The sequence below is a fragment of the Emiliania huxleyi genome (assembly GCF_000372725.1).
Source record: "Emiliania huxleyi CCMP1516 unplaced genomic scaffold EMIHUscaffold_468, whole genome shotgun sequence".
Taxonomy (NCBI): Eukaryota; Haptophyta; order Isochrysidales; family Noelaerhabdaceae; genus Emiliania; species Emiliania huxleyi.
The window spans coordinates 85,836-88,324 of NW_005198482.1; positions in this window are offsets into that span (position 1 = coordinate 85,836).

A 2,489-nucleotide genomic window follows, 5' to 3' on the forward strand; every position below is an offset into this window, starting at 1 on the left:
GGAGGCTTCCCCGGTTCCCTCCCGGGTGTGAAAAACGGGAAATGTGGGGTTGGGGAAAGGAGGGCCTGCGGGCGGTTTTTGGGCGGTACAATCAATGTCCCGGGGTCGACATAAGCCTGGGGCTTCAACCCGGCCCGCGGGGGCTTTTGGTGTGGCTGCAAACGCCGCAGGAGCCGGTGGCTGCGCTGTTCACGCGCCGTTGCTGCCGACGTTGAGCAGTCTGACTCGCCAATGAGAAGACTGCCCGATAATACGCCATCACTCGATCCCCGATAAACCAGGCCATGCAGAGCTTTGTCGGCCTCGCCGACGTCGTGTGCTGGCTGCGCGGTAGAGTTGCGAGAGTGGATTGTGGAGGCGCGGCGGGGGCGGCTCGTGGTGCCGAGGCGGTGTATAGTACATTCCTATTCAAAAGAACACGCACGATGAAATTCCCGAAGTGACGCCCAGGTGGCGCACGTGCTCCAGCCCTCCAGGTGTGGCGAGGGGGGGCATGCAGGTGGCTTAGAGGGGCCGAAGCCACCTGGAGCCACCTGCCCGGGCCCAGGTGGCGCACGTGCTCCAGCCCTCCAGGCAGGTGTGGCGAGGGGGGCAGGTGGCTTGGAGGGGGGCGAAGCCACCTGGCGCCACCCGAGCGGTCACATGGCCACAGGCGGCGTTTGGAATCTACTCCAGGTGCTTTTTGCACTGTTTGCCCATGGCCACAGGCGGCGTAAGCCATCTGCTCCAGGTGCTTTTTGCACTGTTTTGCCCATGTCCACAGGCGGCGTAAGCCATCTGCTCCAGGTGCTTTTTGCACTGTTTTGCCCATGTCCACAGGCGGCGTAAGCCATCTGCTCCAGGTGCTTTTTGGACTGTTTTGCTCATGGAGCAAGTGGCTAAAGCCACCTGCATTTTGTGCAAAAAGCTGCAAAGGACTCGTGGAGGCACGTGGCGCTTTCCGCGTGTGTCTCGTTCAAATATTCCTTTTTTTGGCTTTCAGGTGGCACGACGCGATTCAGGTGGCGTGGAGCCTCCTACCTGGGCCCATCTATGCGATTCCTCACGGCGAGAGAGAAGGCGAGCTCTCTCGCTCCGGAGCAGCACCAAGAAGCCCAGGGGACGGGCGTCGAAGAGGCCGCGCGCAAGCGACGACAACTCCGACTGGCAGGGCGGACAGGGCCGCGAGCAGCGGAGGCGGGGGAGCGGCGACACGAGACAGGCCTGGCTCTGCTCCTCGGCCGCAGGGGGCGGCGGGGGCGGGGGCGGAGGGGGGACATAGTTCAGCGCCGAGGCGGGAAAGTACTCGAACAAGTCGCCAAAGTCCTGCCGGCGCGGCGAGTGTGCGCTGAGAGCGCGCTGGCCCCGAATCCCGCGAGGCTGGCCCCAGGTCCCGCAAGGTGACGCAGGCGGCGCGGCGGTGCGAGGGCGGGCGGCGGTGCAGGGGCTGGGCGGCGCGCTTTGTCGAGCTTCACAAACCACTTTTGGACGTTGGCAATCTTCTTCGGCGTGCGCTCCGGGTCGCCCTTCTTGAGGCGGGCGGCGTTCTCCAGCTCCGTCAGGTCGTAGATGATGCTGGCGCAGGGTGCAGGCGCAGGGCAGTCGGGAGCAGGGCAGTCGGGAGGGTTTCGCCCCCCAAGTTAAGGCCCGGAAGTTGGGCTTGTTGTGCCACTGGCGGTGCCCTTGTTCGTTGGTGAAGCTGGGTCTGGTCCTGGAAGACGGTTGGGCCCCGTTGAGGTCGTCGGGCAGCTTGAGAAGTCGAACTCCTTCCGGATGACGGGGATCAGGTTCTGTTTGCCGTCCTTTGCAAACTGGTCCTGCAGAGAGATGGCGGACTTGCGGTACTGCTTGAGCGCGGCGATGCCGTCCCGGACCGACTTGGAGGCGAGCAGCTCGTCGTCCAACTCCGCATCCGCCGGCTTGGTCTTCTCAATCCCCTGCTTGGGCGGAAGCAATCCGGCGAACGACGCAGGCGGCGCAGCGGCGAGCCCCGCCGCGCCCGCGCCCAGCGCGCCGGCCTGGCGCAGGAGCGCACGACGCGAGGTGGGCGGCTGCGGCGATAGCCCGGGCAGCTGGATCGCGAGCAGGCTGAGCATTAGAGCGAGAGCTGTGCGAGCTCACGCTACTCCCTCCCTGGGTCTCTTCCCACAGGAGTAGCTGACTATAGTCGAGCGCGTCGGAGAGGTGTTCGACACCGAGAGCTGAGCTTTGCCTGCGCAGATTCCGAGAAACTTCTGCCCGAGTCATTCTTTGGTGCATTCTTTTCCTCTCCATCATTACAGTTTTTCCGCTCGCGAGGTGCGTTGAGGGGCCGTATGTGTAATTCTCGCCGAGGAAGCTGCTTGCTGTAGAGGAGGGCGCCTGGGTCTAAATTTAGTGCGTGTGAATGAACTTTAGTGATAGTTTAGTGCGCTATTTAGTGCGTGTTCGAGTGCGTATATAGTGCGACTTTAACGCAAATTTAGTGCAAATTTAGTGCAAATTTAGCACATATTTAGCACATATTTAGT